This window comes from Cryptomeria japonica, chromosome 5, assembly GCF_030272615.1.
Source record: "Cryptomeria japonica chromosome 5, Sugi_1.0, whole genome shotgun sequence".
NCBI lineage: Eukaryota > Viridiplantae > Streptophyta > Pinopsida > Cupressales > Cupressaceae > Cryptomeria > Cryptomeria japonica.
The window spans coordinates 603,928,174-603,947,202 of NC_081409.1; positions in this window are offsets into that span (position 1 = coordinate 603,928,174).

The following is a 19,029-nucleotide window of genomic DNA, read 5'->3' on the forward strand; positions in this document are numbered from 1 at the left end:
AAAATATTTAAATTTGATTGGATGAGAACTTTAACCTAGAAGCTTGGGTTAAAAGATAATTTTGGGCATCCATTCAGGGCATTGACAGCGATAGAAGAAGAGGATTTTGGAGAGAAAATTCTGGAAAACTTTCTGGAGGAGCTGGAGATTCGACCTGGTTGCAAGACTGGATTTGCTTCATCTCTTTGCTTGCTAATTTCTTCAAGGTTGGAGGTTTCCTTCTTGTTTTGAATTTGTTTTTGAAATTTTCAGTTTGCTTCCTGTGTGTGGAATTTTATGCAATCTCGTTGTAGATTCTTCTTGGAATGTTGAAATGGGAGAAAGATTGTCTGATATAGTTGATTTTTTTATGCTATTAGCATATGGTTGCATTTAGGAAAGGAATTGTTCATTTCTTCTTGCTATGTGTTATTTGTTCATAGCAAACAATTTCTTCATTTACCTCTTATTTTGAAAGAAATAATTTTCATTTGGGTTTAATGGGTACATCCTTATTTCTATACTGTCAAGAATTGGCTAGCTATTCTTTCCAGTGTGTTTATTTCACCATTTACCTTGCTGGTAAACTCCTCCTTGAAATTTTGGAAATTGGCACTATATATGTGTGCTCGTTAAATAATTCTTGAAATGGAATGTCCCTTGTGGTTATTGATTTTGTATCTTTTTCATTTTAGAATGCTTGGAGGCATGTTTCTTGTGCCTCTCTTGTGGACTTTACCGCTCCTGTGATGGGCTTGCCTCATCACGTGGGTCGATAGTTTTTGCTACCCATAGGTAGCAGAACTACAGGTCAGCAGTGTTGCTACCGGTTGGTACTGGGCACTAATTGTTGACAATACAGCTACCAGTTGGTAGAAATGCTACCGATTGGTAGCGGCAACCACCGGTTGGTAGGGTTGTTACCACTGGTAGCAGCACTACCGGTAGGTAGAGTCTATTGCCCCGGCAGCAGCACAACCGTGGGTTGGTTTGACCCCCGATTAGCTTTGAGCCCTCACCGGTCTCCAAACCGATTAGTGCTAAGTGTAAGGAAGTTAAGTAGCGGAAACAACTTCCTACACTAACCTTGAGAGGAGGGTAATGCAAAACTTTTTCAGATCGTTACAACAGTTACAGGAAATAGAAATAGATATAATAGCATTCATACCACAACACAGTGATTTACGTGGGGAAAACCCTTTCGAGAGAAAAACCCCACCCTCCAAAAGCAGCTCAATATTTTATTCAGCAATCAAAAATAGATTACAACATACTTGCAGAGCAAGCTCTTCGCAGGAGTACCACTAATCAGAGATTCAGAGGCAACTCAATAGCCATAAGACTCTTACACACAACCTCTATCTCACACACACCTCATAAATAGGAGATACAATACAGGAAACCGTCAAACGGTATTACAAAACTATGGGCTAAAACCACCCAATAAGGTGTAGCCGACCTTATCTCCCTTCTAGATGCCCTATGACATGTTAAAGCACACATCAACACGTGTCGCTCCCTTTTATAGCTCATTTATGTATCCGATACAAATTATTTTTCCTATTTCAGGAGTACAAACTTCCGGAGGCCATAACTTGAGAACCGGGTGTCTGATTGACGAACCGTTTGAAGCGCCGGAAAGCTCGCGAAGTGCTCTATCACCTCGTAACCGGCTTCGCCGGTTATGGCCACTTTTCAGGGTGTTTCAGAGCCTCTAAAGTCCCCAAAATTAAGTTTAAATATTTTATTGCACCCCTCCAAGATGAAAACATTAATATCTTCAAAACTAGCTGTGACCTTGCGACGCAACTTTACCGGAATGCTTATCTAACCAACCACAAGCTTTAGGGAGAGTTTCGCACCATTTCGTGCTCAAATGAAAACTTACTATAAATAGTAACCTCGCATAAATACAAGGTTGAGACACCATTTTTCCAACAAATCTCCCACTTGTCGAACACCTTGCAGGAGTGGAAGGGAATGTCAACACAATGAATCAATTGCTAGGGGCCATAAGGCCCATAGACTCTGAACACCATCTGAACTTCTCTATGCTCACAGCCTTAGTTAAAGCATCTGCAACATTCATCAAAGTTTCCACCTTAACCAGCTTCACCCTACCATCTTCGACCATATCTCTAACAAAATGATATTGAACATCAATATGTTTGGTCCGGGCATGAAATGTCGGGTTCTTAGCTAGGCTAATTGCACTCTGACTGTCATAGTAAACTGTCACTGTACCTTGTTTTATTCCAATATCTGAACACAGTCTCTTAAGCCAAATGGCCTCTTTACAAGCATGAGTAGCTGCCATATACTCTACTTCAGTAGTGGATAAAGCAACCACAGCCTGTCGCTTACTCATCCAACTAATTGCACCACCAAACAAAGTAAACACATAAGCACTGGTGGATCTTCTGCTATCAATATCACCTGCCCAATCTGAATCCACATAACCATGGATATCAAGGGAATTCATGTCTCCAATTGAATTACCATGATAACACAAAGAATACTCTGAAGTACCCTTCAAATATCTGAAGACTCTTTTGACTGCATCCCAATGAACTCTACCAGGATTAGACATATATCTAGAAAGTACTCCCACTGCTTGGGCAATGTCTGGTCTAGTACAGACCATAGCATACATCAAGCTTCCAACCGCACTCTGGTAAGGCACTCTACTCATGTCTTCCATCTCCAATGGGGATGTAGGACAATCTGAAACAGATAGTTTCGTTCCAACTGTAAAAGGAACACTCAATGGTCTACAATTCTGCATGTTGAACCTCTGTAACACTGAATTCACATACTTACTCTGGCCTAGCCATAGCTTTCTGTTCACCCTATCTCTTCTAATTTCCATCCCAAGAATGTGCTTTGCTGCACCAAGATCTTTCATTTCAAATTTAGCAGCGAGCTGAGACTTTAGTTCTGAAATCATACCTTTCCCTTTACCAATGAATAACATATCATCAACATACAATGCAATGAATAAGAAATGATCACCATCAGATTTATAATAAACACAGTGATCTGATTTAGAACGTTCAAATCCCAAACTCAACACATATGTATCAAATTTCTGGTACCACATCCTAGGACTTTGTTTGAGGCCATACAAAGATTTCTTCAATTTACAGACCAAATTACTTTTGCCTTTCACCACATAGTGCTCTGGCTATGTCATATAAATATCTTCCTCCAAATCACCATGAAGGAAAGCAGTTTTCACATCCATTTGCTCAACCTCTAAATCATAAGCAGTAGCAATAGAAAGCAAAAATCTAATGGACGTCATTTTTGCAACAGGAGAAAATATCTCACCGTAATCAACACCCTCAACCTGAGAGTAGCCTTTTGCAACCAACCTTGCTTTATACTTCTCAATGCTTCCATCTGAACCAATCTTTTTCTTGAACACCCATTTACAACCAACAGGTTTTCATCCTTCAGGCAATGGTACAAGATCCTATGTATCATTCTTTTTCAAAGCTGCCATTTCTTCCTCCATAGCAATCTTCCAGGATTCTGCATCATTCATACCTAATGCCTCTTCTACAGATTTCGGTTCATCCACACTAGTATTCAGAGCAAAAATACATCTCCAATCATCAGGTGAATACCTTTCAGGTGGTTGTCTATGTCTTGTAGACCTTCAAACAAGCTGAGTTGGAGGTTCTTCCTCCTCTTCTGAAGATTCAGAGCTAGACGAGCTCTCCTCAAATTCTTGCCTATCTAGGGGTCTCGATTCAACTCTTTCAGGTGTAGAAGGAAGTTGAATCACATCTTCTTTTTTAGTCTGTTCTGGCTGCAATGTAACAGAAGGAGACTTAATTTCTCTAAAAATAACACTTCTACTGTGAATTACCTTTTGTGCAACAGGGTCTCAAAGCTTGTATCCTTTCACACCATAACTATACCCGATGAAGATACATTTCACAGCCTTGTTCTCCAACTTTGTTCACTTCTCCTTTGGCACATGTGCATATGCCTCGCAACCAAAAACTCTAAGATGTCTCAATGAAGGCTTGTGACCTGACCATGCTTCCATAGGTGTTTTATCAACAAGAGCTGATGTAGGAGACCTGTTAATCAAGTAGCAAGTAGTGGCAATAGCTTCAGCCCAAAACTTTTGTTCGAGACCAGCACCACTCAACATACTCCTAGCCTTCTCCGTCAATGTCCTGTTCATTCTTTCTGCAACTCCATTCTGCTGTGGAGAATACGGAGTTGTCTTCTGCCTGTTAATTCCATAGTCTTTACAGAATCTATCAAAATCATTAGAGCAAAACTCACCGCCATTATCAGTTCTCAAACATTTTATTTTCTTTCTAGTCTGCAACTCAACCATTGCTTTAAATTCTTTAAAACGACTAAAAACTTCAGATTTACTCTTTAGAAAATATACCCATGTCCTTCTACTAAAATCATCAATAAATGAAACATAATATGTGGATTTTCCAATCGAAGAGACATCTACTGGACCAAACACATCAGAATGGATAAGATCCAAAACACCACAAGTTTTATGAGAACTCGAGTAAAACTGAACGCGGTTTTGTTTTCCATAAATGCAATGCTCACAGAAATCAAAGTCAAGGTTACAGTCATTCAAACCTTCAACAAGGTTTTTATTTTTCAAGGTCCTTAGACCCTTTTCTCCAATGTGGCCAAGTCTCTGGTGCCATAACATAGTCTTCTCTGTAGGTAACTTTGCTTCAGACGAAAGAGCACCCTTAGGTACCCAAAAACCATTTCTATCTGCTGAAGGTGAAACCTTCAAATCTTCCAGTGAAGTATCCGCAAATTTACTTTTTATAGAAGTGCTATTACACTCAACAGTGTATGCTTCAAGCTTATACAAAGTGCCAAACCTGACACCTCTAGCAACTACCATAGCACCCTTAATCATCTTACATCCTGCTTCAGAAAAGACTACCTGCACACCCGCATCTATCAGTTTGCTCACAGATAACAGGTTTCGTTTTAATCCAGGGATATGCAGCACACCATTAATCCTTTTTATTCTACCATCAGAAAACCTGATTCTAACTTTACCTCGACCAACAATGTCTAGATGTGAATCATCACCCAAGTACACCTTACCTCCATTAAATCCTTCATATTCAGAAAACCAATCTCTATTGGAAGTCATATGAAAAGATGCACCTGAGTCAATTAGCCAGGCATCATTACCTGCATGAGTCGCCAAAGCCGCAATAAATGCATCGCCATCTTCCTTGTCGGACTCAGAATCAGAATCGAACTTTTTCTTTTTCTTCTTCTTCTTTTCTTTTTTGCAGTCCTTACAAATGTGACCCGGTTTACCGTAGTTCCAGCAAATGACTTTGGACTTTCCAGGAAATTTCGATCTCCCTTTGGATTTGGACTTGTCGCTCTTTTCATTTTTCTTGCCTTTCTCCTTAGGTCTTCCACGAACGGTTAGGGCTTCCTTTGAACTGATGGATACCTTCTTTCGCATCTCTTCACCGAGTAGGGCACCCACCACGTCTTCAGATTTCAAAACAATAGAAGTACTACCGATAGCCATAACAAGAGAATCCCACGAATCAGGCAAAGAACAAAGCAAGATCTGACATTTCTCCTCCTCGTCCATCTTAACACCGACGGATACTAATTGAGCCACCAACATATTGAATGCTTCTAGGTGGTCTGCAATTCGTCCACCCTCTTCCATCTTCAAGAAATACAATTTCTTTCTTAAGAAAATTTGATTTAATAAAGATTTCACTTGATACATCTCACCAAGCTTAGTCCATAGCTTTTTTGCAGAGTTCTCTTCATGGACATTGATTAGAACAGAGTCTGCCAGGCACAGTCTGATTAGACCCTTGGCTTTTCGGTCCATAACATCATACTGAGCTGCCGCAGTAGGATCTGAGGGCCTTTGGACATTCGCATCAACAGCATCCCAAAGATCTCGATCTATTAGCACATCTTCCATCTTCAGCTTCCACATCTCAAAATTACTTCCATTAAATTTCTCCACCTCTATTCTCCCTAACAAACTCGCCATCTGAATATTCCTGCAACAAGATCAAAAAGTGTCTTCTGCACAAGCTCCCACTCAAATCTGGATTAGTTCAAAAAACCCAACTGCCCATAATTGAAACCAAAGGTGATCAGGTTCTGATACCACTTGTAAGGAAGTTAAGTAGCGGAAACAACTTCCTACACTAACCTTGAGAGGAGGGTAATGCAAAACTTTTTCAGATCGTTACAACAGTTACAGAAAATAGAAATAGATATAATAGCATTCATACCACAACACAGTGATTTACGTGGGGAAAACCCTTTCGGGAGAAAAACCCCACCCTCCAAAAGCAGCTCAATATTTTATTCAGCAATCAAAAACAGATTACAACATACTTGCAGAGAAAGCTCTTTGCAGGAGTACCACTAATCAGAGATTCAGAGGCAACTCAATAGCCATAAGACTCTTACACACAACCTCTATCTCACACACACCTCATAAATAGGAGATACAATACAGGAAACCGTCAAACGGTATTACAAAACCATGGGCTAAAACCACCCAATAAGGTGTAGCCGACCTTATCTCCCTTCTAGATTCCCTATGACATGTTAAAGCACACATCAACACATGTCGCTCCCTTTTACAGCTCATTTATGTATCCGATACAAATTATTTTTCCTATTTCAGGAGTACAAACTTCCGGAGGCCATAACTTGAGAACCGGGTGTCCGATTGACGAACCGTTTGAAGCGTTGGAAAGCTCGTGAAGTGCTCTATCACCTCGTAACTGGCTTCACTGGTTATGGCCACTTTTCAGGTTGTTTAGGAGCCTCTAAAGTCCCCAAAATTAAGTTTAAATATCTTATTGCACCCCTCCAAGACGAAAACATTAATATCTTCAAAACTAGCTGTGACCTTGCGACGCAACTTTATCGGAATGCTTATCTAACCAACCACAAGCTTTAGGGAGAGGTTCACACCATTTCGTGCTCAAATGAAAACTTACTATAAATAGTAACCTCGCATAAATACAAGGTTGAGACACCATTTTTCCAACACTAAGAACTTAAATTTTATAAATGGAATGTTTAAAGTGGTATTGCGTGATGTAATGTGATTTTCATGTGATTTTTTCTTATGTGGTTAATAAATTTATCAATGAAAATTAAGGCATGAATTAGAGATTCAAATTGGTAGTTTTGGATATATTCTGAAAATGATTTAAATGTCTGTAGGAATTCATGTTATAACCGGTTGAATGTATAATGTGGAAATCATTTCTGATGGAACATTGATTTGGGAATTGAATAATGTGACTGTTGCAAGAGTGTTATATTTCATTTTTTTCAATCAATGATGTTGCAAGTTCTTATGATGCTGATATTCTCAAAGATTGTCTAAGTTCGGACTTGATGTATTTAGCTAAACTTGCAAGTGTTTATTGTGATATTTTGGTATGTGGTTTAGCCATCCTGTGGTGGTGTAGTTGGTACCTTTGACCAAGAGATATATGTTGGCTCTGTTGTCTTAACCATGTAGTGTCTTTGCCTTACAGTTAGTCAAGAGTTAGTATGTCCTTGTTTGACCACTTGTTTCTAATAGTGGTGTTATGGTTGTCTGCTTCACCATAGGGTCCTAGGGGAGTGACCATGCTTGTGTAGTGTCCTTTGAGAGAGTGGCTTTCACTTGGGGGTTGCACCCAAAGTGGTAGGTATTACGACCCAATGAAAGGTAATCTAATGAATTGATAAGGTGGGTAGTATCATAACATTAATAAAGATAATTGTACCTTGTGCATAGGTGAGTGCTAGTATAGGGCTCATAATGTGGCGAGAAGGCCTGGAATGGCAAACCAACCACCTTGTCTTCACAAAAGGCTGGTAGGGTCCGCATAAGACTTAGTTGGAGCCAGAGGTTGGGAAAGGTTACCAGGATAGTGAGCCGGGACCTATGGAGGTTGTACCATGGTATCCATCTTAAGCTATGTGATGAAACTCTCTCATTTGGTTCACTTGTGTTTTGCAATGTCAGTTCACTTGTGTTTGTGAAGTTGAGTCACCTGGATTCTTGTGGAGTCTTTTGTGTTGTCATGGAGTCATATTGTTTTGTTGACCATGTCATGCTTATGCTTTTTTGAGGGTCCTCAGCTATCTCCTAGCACGGTGGGGTGATTTCATGTGGGAATTACATGGTCGGGTGGTAGTGCCACTTCCCATCGGATGTTCAGATTTGTACCTTCATGCAAGGATTGGCTTTGTAGGTGTTCCTATGGTTCATGGCTCATGCTTCATCTCATGTTTTGAAGATTACTCATATTTGTAGACCTATGTGGTCATTGTATCATTGTAATATTGATCTTATGTAACCTTGTAATTGGATGAGATATGTCCCTTATGTTTATTGAGAAGCTATGTATTGGAAGAGCAATGTAATCCTATGTTTGGATTTTTTTATCAGTTTCCTTTATGATGTTAGTAAATGCTTATTGAAGTGGAAATTATGTTGTATCCTTTCAATCTTTCTATGATGAATCTTTATTTTCTTATGGCATCTTGTGATCATTGAGTTTTGATGCATATGTGGATTTATGATTTTGTGGAATTTATTCTTGAAGTTAATTCTTCATTGGTAACCCTTAAGGAATTCTGGTGTAAGTTTTTCGCTTGTGTTATCGTGCATGTTGTGTAAATGCACTTATGATGTTTATTCTTTAAAAAAAAAAAATTGTTTCACCCTTGTTGTGGGTTTTCCTTTGACATTCCTGGCAAGGCTTTACATTTGGTATCAGAGCCCATGTTTCAACACTGGGTACTCTAGGTTTGTAGTGAGCCCATTTGCCTTGACCTTTTTATGTAGGTCTTGTGGTGTGACTTTCTTGTGTCTTTCTTTGCCTTTGATCTGAACTTTTTTCTCTTGTTCAGTGTTAGGTCATAGCTAGGAAAGCCAAGGGAGGTGGTTGTGTTGGTGGTCGCACCAGAGGTAGAGGAGGAGGAAGGGGTCGAGGTTCCAACCGCCATAGTCCTTCACCACCACCCACTCATGTGAGTGTGGATAGAGATCAGTCAGTTCATCAAGATGAGCCGCATTCAGTAGAGCAGGTTCCCAAAAGGGAGGAGCTACATCAGATGTTTCATGAGGTGCTAGCTAGACTAGGCCCCAGACCCGAGGTGGATCAGCCCATCCATGGCTAGGTAGAGGAGTCGCTTCAGTGGATTCTAGAGAGAGAGAGAGAGAGAGAGAGATCTCCTAGAAGGAGAGAGGTCCTAGTGGACCCGGATCTAGCTATCTTAGGGCACAAGAGGGACTTGATGAGGTCCAATCCTCCCCTCTTTGATGGAAAAGGTACCGGTCTCAAGGCAAAGACCTGGCTTATCAGTTTAGATTGGTGTTTTGCTATGTATCCTTACAGTAGCAACACCAAGGTGAGGTGCACAATCATGCATCTTGAGAGATTCGAATCTATCTAGTGGAGATTAGAGGAGGAGAGGATCGGTGTGAGCATTAACACCGCATCATGGGAGATCTTTTTGGAGAGGTTCAGGGCACAATTCCTCTCACCCCAGTGGAGGCAATCGCGAGCAGATGAGTTCTATACTTTGCACCAATTTGGGTTGTTAGTGGATCAGTTTGAGCACAAGTTCTATGAGCTCAAATAGTATGTCGGGATCGGCAATGACAAGGCTATGCTTGTGCAGCACTTCTTGAGGGGTCTTAATGACCACATCAGTGGAGTGAGAGTTTTTTAGCCTACTTCAGTAGAGGTAGCCGTGGAGAAATCCAGGTTGGTAGAGAAAAACCTTATCCGTGCTCATGGTGGCTAGTTTGGAGTTCAGTTTGGGAGTAATCCTTTTAGTGGGTCTAGAGGTAGAGGGAATCAGTCCCAAACTGCTGCACCTTTTAGGGGTCCTCAGGTACCCACCAAGGGTGGACAATAGTAGCAGTAGCAGCTGAGATCGAAGTAGTCTTAGGGCTAGCAAGGTGGCATCTCTTAGTCTCAAAAGAGTAGGAGATGGTCGAGGGATAGGCTGACCTTTCCAGGGCAGTCTTCTCAGGGACCATCTTAGGCCCCTAGTGGGGAGAGTTGTCAGCTACCAACACAACCACCTCCTTTGTTAGTGCTCTAATTTTGGCAATTCCTTACCCATCCAGAGATTTCATGGTATGCACGAATGCCTCTTTAGAAGGTATAGGTGTGGTACTTATGCAAGATGGACGTGTGGTTGCCTATGAGTCTCGCAAACTCAAGGATCCCAAGTTGAACTATCCAGCTCATGACTTAGAATTGACAGCTGTAGTGCATGCATTTTTTCATTGGAGACATTTCCTGTTGGGGCATCGGTTTGAGCTGTATAGTGATCACCATAGTTTGTAGTATATTTTCACGCAGCCAAACTTGAATGCTTGATAGCAAAGATGGATGGAATTCCTCTGTGAGTATGATTTTGAGGTTCATTATATTTAGGGGAAAGAGAATGTAGTGGAAGATGCTTTGAGACATAGGCGGCATGAGGTTGCAGCATTGTCCCTTGGTGTGGACTTGAGTGAGATAATTCTTGGAGTTCTTCCTCAAGACACCTGGTATCAGGATGTTAGAGCCATGGCGGAGTCGAGAAGACCATTGGAGGGTAGATATTCTGGATATACTCTTGAGTTAGATGGTCTTCTTACACATCTTGGACGGATCTATGTATCTCCTTTGGAGGGTCTTCACGTTTTGTTCATAACTGAGGCTGATCGTAGGCCTTATTCGACACACCTTAGTGTCAAGAAGATGCACGTAGATCTTAGACAGATTTATCATTGGGCTGGTATGAAACATGACATTGCTGATTTTGTGTCCAAGTGCTTAGAATGTCAATGGGTGAAGGCGGAGCATCAGTACCTTGCAGGGCTTTTACAGTCGAATTTGATACCGGATTGAAAATGGGATATCATTTCCATGGATTTCATAGTAGGGTTGTCTGTTTCTTTGCAGCGTCATGATGCCATCATGGTCATTGTTGATAGATTGACTAGAGTTTCTCATTTTGTTCCTATTCAATCTTCTTACACTGTAGCAGTGGTGGCATGAGTCTTCTTGGAAGATGTGGTGAGGTTGCATGGGTTCCTAAGGCGGATCATTTTTGATAGAGACCTTGTCTTTACATCAGCCTTGTTGACCTCACTTCAACATGCTTTGGGGACCCAGTTGAACTTCAGTTCAGCTTATCAACCAGAGACCAATGGTCAAATTGAGCATGTGAATTAGGTCTTGGAGGACATGCTTCACATGTATGTTATGGGTTAGCAGTCGCATTGGGAGGAATATCTTTGCCTTGTGGAGTTTGCTTATAATAACAGATATCACATCACTATAGGCATGTCGCCCTTCCAGGCATTGTATGGTCGTCCTTGCCGTACTCCTTTGAGTTGGGATCGACTGGAGGATAGGGTGTGTTTAGGCCCGGAATTGCTTCGTGAGATGGAGTAGTAGGTTGAGCAGATTCATGGGCATTTGGTTGTTGCCCAGGTTAGGCAGAAGAAGTATGTTGATGCTCATAGAGTTGATCACCAATTTTTGGTTCACAACTGTGTGTTCTTGAGAGTGCATATGCAGAAGAGTCTGATCCATTATGGAAAGGGTTCTAAGTTGGCGCCTCATTTTGTAGGCCCTTTTGAGATCCTTGAGAGGATAGGACCTATTGCCTACCATCTTGCCTTGTCACCGAGTCTACCCCGCATCCATGATGTCTTTCATGTTTCTGTTCTTCATCCTTATCATTGTGATGTGACCCATGTTCTTGATTGGAGTGCTATGCAAGTTGAGGATAGGCAACTTTCCATGGAGCCCATGCGTATCCTTCAGCATTGGGATTTGACCCTTAGGGGTCATACCATTGAGTAGGTAAGGGTCCTATAGGACCCCAGTGATGAGTCCTTTGTGACTTGGAAGGATGCAGCGAAGATGAGAGAGCTTTATTCTTATCTGTTTTAGGTTTCCATGAGTAAGCCTAGGCTTGGGGGGGAGGATGCAGTACCCCTCCTCTATCAACCTCTTTTGTATGTTTTGAGTTACTTTAGTGAATGTTTTGTAGAACATTATTGTATTTTTATTCGGATATTATGCGATGTTATTTCATACTTTATCTAGATTTATGGTCTATGCTTTTATGTAGTATTTCAGTGCTTATGAGTAATGTTATTTTTTTTATGGATCATTATCATGGACTGACACTTTTCCCTTATATTACGATGCATTATTTATATGTTGTGTGTTTGCAAGTGTATTGGGATGCGAGGGGATGATTTTCCTTCACTCACTCCGGTGAGGCAGGGAATGTCATAATTCTCCTTCATCGATGTGTTTATCATATCTGTATGTATATTGTCTATATGCACATGTGGTTCTTTGGTGTAGGACATTGTAGGTACAAGTACCGGGTAGGTATGGGGTATCGACTCCACCTGGTTTCATAGGTCTAAGTGTGCCTTATATATATATACCCGATGGGAGTGGAGGAGATAGTTGTTGTACCCTAGCTTGACCATAGTTACACTCGTGTGAGTGTTTTCAATCGGTTGTGTTTCCCCATCTGGTTGTTATGCATGTCATGGTGCCTTGGTTTGGTCATTTGAGAGTCATCATTTGATCTATCTTGGTTTTGCGTGTTTCTGCTTATTTAAATGGATGATGCTATCTTGTGTTGGCATAATCATTTAATTATTATGCTCTATGATTATTGATTTATTAAATTGATGAATTGCTAGATTAAATGGTTAAATGGCTTGCTTTATTGTGTAAAGTTGCATTGATATTTTTGTGAAATAAATAAATTTCCTAGCCATTTAAAAATGTTAAATATTTATGTTGAAGGAAGTATTTATGGAAAAAGAAATAAATAAAAGCTTCCCTTTTTTTTTCCATTTTGGGTTTTTTAATTTAATCATTGGAAAGAATTATTATTTTTGGGGAAAGAAATAAATTTGATTGTCTTTTAGTTTTAAAATATGTAAATTTGATTGGATGAGAACTTTAACCTAGAAGCTTGGGTTAAAAGATAGTTTTGGGCATCCATTCTGGGCATTGACGGTAGGAGAAGAGGATTTTGGAGAGAAAATTCTGGAAAAATTTCTGGAGGAGCTAGAGATTCGACCTGGTTGCAAGACTGGATTTGCTTCATCTCTTTGCTCGCTAATTGCTTCAAGGTTGGAGGTTTCCTTCTTGTTTTGAATTTGTTTCTGAAATTTTCAGTTTGCTTCCTATGTGTGGAAATTTATGCAATCTCCCCGTAGATTCTTCTTGGAATGTTGAAATGGGAGAAAGATTGCCTGATATAGTTGATTTTGTGATGCTATTAGCATATGGTTGCATTCAGGAAAGAAATTGTTCATTTCTTCTTGTTGTGTGTTATTTGTTCATAGCAAACAATTTCTTGATTTACCTCTTCTTTTGAAAGAAATATTTGGGTTTGATGGGTGCATCCTTGTTTCTATACTATCAAGAATTAGCTAGCTATTTTTTCCAGTGTGTTTATTTCACCATCTACTTTGCTGGTAAACTCTTTGAAATTTTGGAAATTGGCACTATATGTGTGTGCTCGTGAAATAATTCTAGAATGGAATGTCCCTTGTGGTTATTGATTTTGTGTCTTTTTGGTTTTAGAATGCTTGGAGGCATGTATCTTGTGCCTCTCTTGTGGACTCTACCACTCCCGTGATGGGCTTGCCTCATCACGTGAGTCGATAGTGTCTGCTACCTATAGGTAGCAGAACTATGGGTCGGCTGTACCGCTACCGGTTGGTAGTGGGAACTATCGGTCAGCAGTACCACTACTGATTGGTAGCAGTGCTACTGGTTGGTAGCGGCAGCCACCGGTCGGTAGGGCTCTTACCAGTGGTAGTAGCACTACCGGTAGGTAGTGTCTATTGCCACGGTAGCAGCACAATCGTAGATTGGTTTGACCCCCTCTTATCTTTGAGCCCTCACCGGTCTCCAAACCGATTAGTGCTAAGAACTTAAATTTTATAAATGGAATGTTTAAAGTGGTTTAGCGTGATGTAATGTGATTTTCATGTGATTTTTTATTGTGTGGTTAATAAATTTATCAATGAAAATTAAGGCATGAATTAGAGATTCAAATTGGTAGTTTTGGATATATTCTAAAAATGATTTAAATGCTTGTTGGAATTCATGTTATAACTGGTTGAATGTATAATGTGGATTTCATTTCTGATGGAACATTGATTTGGGAATTGAATAATGTGACTGCTGCAAGAGTGTTATATTTCATTTTTTTCAATCAATGATGTTGCAAGTGCTTATGATGCTAATATTCTCAAAGATTGTTTGAGTGCAGAATTGATGTATTTAGCTATCCTTGCAAGTGTTTATTGTGATATTTTGGTCTGTGGTTCAACCATCCTGTGGTGGTGTAATTGGTACCTTTGACCAAGAGATATATGTTGGCTCTATTGTCTTAACCATGTAGTGTCTTTGCCTTATGGTTAGTCAAGAGTCATTATGTCCTTATTTGACCACTTGTTTCTAATAGTGGTGTTATGGCTATCTACTTCGCCATAGGGTCCTCGGGGAGTGACCATGCTTGTGTAGTGTCCTTTGAGAGAGTGGCTTTTGCTTGGGGGTTGCACCCAAAGTGGTAGGTATTATGACCTAGTGAAAGTCAGATAAGAACTGGTAATCTAATGAATTGATTAGGTGGGTAGTATCATAACATTAATAAAGATAATTGTACCTCATTCATAGGTGATTGCTAGTACAGGGCTCATAATGTGGTGAGAAGGCCTGCAATGGCAAACCACCCACCTTGTCTTCACGAAAGGCTGGTAGGGTCCGCATAAGACTTAGCTAGAGACGGAGGTCGGGAAATGTTACCAGGATAGTGAGCTGAGACCTATGGAGGTTGTACCATGGTATCCATCTTAAGCTATGCGATGACACTCTCTCATTTGGTTCACTTGTGTTTTGTGATGTCAGTTCACTTGTGTTTGTGAAGTTGAGTCACCTAGATTCTTGTGGAGTCTTTTGTGCTGTCATGGAGTCGTATTGTTTTGTTGACCATGTCATGCTTATGCTTGTTTGAGGGTCCTCAGCTATCTTCTAGCACAGTGGGGTGATTCCATTTGGGAATTACATGGTTGGGTGGTAGTGCCACTTCCCATCAGATGTTCAGATTTGTACCTTCATGCGAGGATTGGCTTCGCAGGTGTTCTTGTGGTTCATGGTTCATGCTTCATCTCATATTTGGAAGATTATTGGTATTTGTAGACCTATGTGGTTATTGTATCATTGTAATATTGATCTTATGTAACCTTGTAATTGGATGAGATCTATCCCTTATGTTTATTGAAAAGCTATGTATTGGAAGAGCAATGTAATCCTATTTTTGGATGTTTTTATTAGTTTCCTTGATGATGTTAGTAAATGCTTATTGAAATGGAAATTATGTTGTATCCTTTCAATCTTTCTATGATGAATCTTTATTTGCTTATGGCTTCTTGTGATCATTGAGTTAATGATGCATATGTGGATTTATGATTTTGTGGAATTTATTCTTGAAGTTAATTCTTCATTGGTAACCCTTAAGGAATTCTTGTGTAAGTCTTTCTCTTGTGTTATCATGCATGTTGTGTAAATGCACCTATGATGGTTATACAAAAAAAAAAAAATTGTTTCACCCTTGTTGTGGGTTTTCCTTCGGGGTTCCTAGAGGGGCATTATAGTCTTCTTCTATTCTGCACACCATCACTCTTATTTCCTATAATTTTCTCTTCAGGGTGATTCAGTTGTACATACCAGTTGGGAGCCTTCTTGGATGCTTCCTCTAGTTCAATTTCTGACTGAGCTTCATCATCTTCATCACCGTAATTATCATTCTGGTTAGCATGTGGTTGACATCCTTTGTGCACATCCTCATCAACTCTTACATTCACACTCTTAATGACTCTTCTTAGTCTTTTGTTATAGAATTTGTAGGCCTTGTTGTTAGATGAGTAACCAAGGAAGATTCTTTCATCACTCCAGGAGTCAAACTTCCTAGACCATCCATATCTTTCTTGATAAAGCACTTGCTTCCAAATACTTTGAAGAATTTTACTGATGGCTTTTGGTCATACCACAACTCATAAGGTGTCATTTTGTTGTTTGTTCTTAATTGAACCCATTTTAAAGTGTATGCAGCAGTATGAACAACTTCCTTCCAATATGTGTCTGGCAGACTGGCCTCATTTAACATGGTTCTGGCCATCTCCTTGACTATCCTGTTCTTCCTTTCTACCGTGTCATTTTGATGTGGTGTCCTAGGAGCTAAGTATTGCCTTCAAATTCCATCTTTTTACAATAATCTTCATATTCATTTGATGTAAACTCTCCACCCTAGTCTAATCTTAGGCATTTTAACCTACACCCACTTTCTTTCTCCACCATCTTCCTAAAGATCTTGAATCTTTCAAATGCTTGTGAATTATCTTGCAGGGAGGTGACCCATATCATTCTTGAGTAGTCATCAATAAAGAGCATAAAGTATCTTTCTCCTGCAAGTGCTCTTGTCCTAGTTGGACCACACAGATTTGTATGCACAATTTCAAGTGGTCTTGAGGTGTTGTGCTCTTTTTGTTGGTATTATGGATGTGTTGCATTAGTTTTGTCATTGATGTCAACACTTATCCTTCTGGAGATCTTTGGTTATGTTGAACTGACAAATTATGTGCATCGGCAAGTTCAGTGACTTATGCACAGTCACCGGTATATTGTTCACTGACAGGTTATATTGTTCACCGGCACTGAGGATGACTTGTTATCATCTGGAGATCACTTGGTTATGTCAAAGATATGGTTTGGATACTTGGTTTTGATATTATGGTTATTGGTCTAATCGAGCTGACATGTTTGTTGTTACTGGCAAATTGGTCTAGGTTATGGACCGGCATGCATTATCTATTCCAGATCAACACGACATGTTATGGAGATGATTTATTATTTGGATATTGTTGTAAATATATTGAGCCGACATGATGCATCACATCTTGACTTATTTGTAATTGATTTTATTGTAATATTCTTAGTTAGCCGACCTACACATTTGGTCCTAGGTTTTTTGTATATATGCGAGATCTCATTTGTGAGATAATGTAATAAGGAAGATAACGACATACGGTATATGGTTTTGTAACATGGTATGTGCGAATATTGAAGATCATATGAGTAGACCATAGAGAAGGTTCAAGGAAGGTTTGAAGGTGATTATCAGAGCTTAACTAGTATTGAATCCAGCATTGAATATGTTATTTTGTGCAGTACATTATCATTGGATTTAACCATCCAATTGTAGTCAGTGTGACTCCTATTTGTGATTGAGCAGTGAGCTCTAGGCGGTTGGCCTTTCTACATGTGTAGACCCTATTTGTATACACATACTATTTGCAGTAGTATCATCTGATTGTGGGTAAGGTTTCCCACCATTATTTTCCCCCTTATAGGGTTTCCACATACAAATCTCTATGTTATGTGTTGTGGATGTTTCTCTTTTTGTTTTATGCATTGAGTTTCACCGATATTAATATTAACTGCTAATTTGTCAACCGACATTAAGTTTGGTTTACCGGTATTAAGTATCAAGTTTGATTAAGTTATATTTGGGTTTAAATTAATTGACAACTGATTCACCCCCCCCCCCCTCTCAGTTGGCTCTAAGTCCTAAAAATTGATATCAGAGCCAGGTTCTCTTTTTGCAAAAGTTTAACAACTTGAGGAGATTCTATGGCAACAAACTTTTTTAGGAAGGACAGTCTGAAACTTGATGGAACTTACTATGGTATATGGAAGATCAAAATGGAGACACAGCTAAATTGCATTGGAAGAGACATATGGGATGTTACAAAGAATGGCTATATTGGTCCTGCACCGAATCAACCTAATCCACCAACATTGAGTAAGGATCAAGAGAATGATTACAAAGCAAGAGAAGCACTCTTGAGCACCTTATCAGATCAGCAAATCATGGGATTATCAGACCGATTTACTACTAAAGATATTTGGGATAAATTGGAGACAGTGAATGAAGGAGATACCACTGTCAAAATTGCAAAACTGGAATGCTTTCAAGTCAGGTATGAAAATCGGAAAATGGAAGGAGATGAAAGGATTTCTACTTTTATGGAAAGAGTAAATGAAATTGTTTTGGGAATACAATGTTGTGGAGGATCCTTAAGTGAAGATGAAATTGTTTCTAAAGTTTTAAGAGCTTTGCCACCGGCATACAAAATGAAATTAAATGTTATTAATGAGTTGAGAACAATACCTAATACATCAGTATCTAGAGATAACTTGGTTGGAAAACTTTCAACATTTGAGCTTAAGGAATTTGGTCTTGTTGCTACAATTAAGATAGATTTGGCCTTCAAAACATTGTCATCTACAGTGTCATGATCATCATCTAACAAATCTGATTGGAAAGGACTTTATGCAAGAGAACTTGAAGATATCAGAAAGGAAAATGAAGAACTAGAAGAACTTGAAGCACTATTTGCAAGGAAAATGCCTAAAGGTCCTATTGGAAGTAAGTATGAAGGTAAAGCACCATTTAAATGTTTTAATTGCAATAAAGTTGGTCATATGGCATCTAGATGTCCTAATAGACATGCAAGATTAAGAGAAGAAGCCAAAAGAACATATAAGCCTAACCCTGAATATCAAAGATACACATTTAAGAAGAATAGAGATAAATCATGTTACTATGTTGATGAAGGAGTTACTGATGATTCCGATGAAGAACCAAAAGACAATGGATGGGCTTTTGTTGCAATAAAATAATATCAATCGACACCTATTGTTCCACCGATAGAGAAGGCCCCGGCAACTAAAATTGAAGAAAAGGATGATTGGATTATAGATTTCAGATGTTCACATCATATGACTGGTGATAAAAGTAAATTCTTATCTTTTCAAGAATACAATGGAGTTCTAGTAAGATTTGGGGATTATAAAGCTTTTTTGATCAGAGGAAAAGGCACTACATATTTTGATGGTAAGCACAATACTGACAACATTT